This window comes from Corylus avellana, chromosome ca7 (assembly GCF_901000735.1).
Source record: "Corylus avellana chromosome ca7, CavTom2PMs-1.0".
Lineage (NCBI taxonomy): Eukaryota > Viridiplantae > Streptophyta > Magnoliopsida > Fagales > Betulaceae > Corylus > Corylus avellana.
The window spans coordinates 11,041,808-11,042,384 of record NC_081547.1 but is presented as its reverse complement, the minus strand read 5'-3'; positions in this window follow the sequence as shown (position 1 = coordinate 11,042,384).

Genomic DNA, 577 nt, shown 5'->3' with positions numbered 1-577 from the left:
AAGTTGTTATGAGTCCTCTAAAGATTAAAGCTCAAACTCTCATGAAATTCCTCATTCCTCTTTTTACCTCTCTTTCTAGTTCTCTGGAGACTGGAGGCTAGGGGCTATTTATTTTTTATTTTTTTTCTAATCAGATTAAGAGCATGTTTAGAATTACATTTGAAGGACTTAAAAATGCTTTTAACACTCAAAAAGCCTGTTTGAAGAAAAACCTATTGTTTGGTAAAAAAATTAAAAGCGCTTTTAAGAGACCAAAAAGCCTAAAAATGACCAAAAAATATTTTTGGCAAAAACTTAAAAATGAAGCTTTTGCTTAAAAGCTATTTTTGATTTAAAAGCTCTATTTCTCAAATACAAACTCAAACAGACTCTAAGGGAGAAAAAGGGGAAAAGGAGAAGCAATACAAATACAACAGTGTCACAAAAGTAAAAATTACAAATATTGGAGGCTAGGAGCTATTACATAGGAATAATTATTCCCATACGAGGGGAATAGCTATTCCAAGATGAATACACAAAGTTTTGAAAAAAAAAAACCAAAAACCAAAAAACAAATCATATTAATTTTTATTTATTT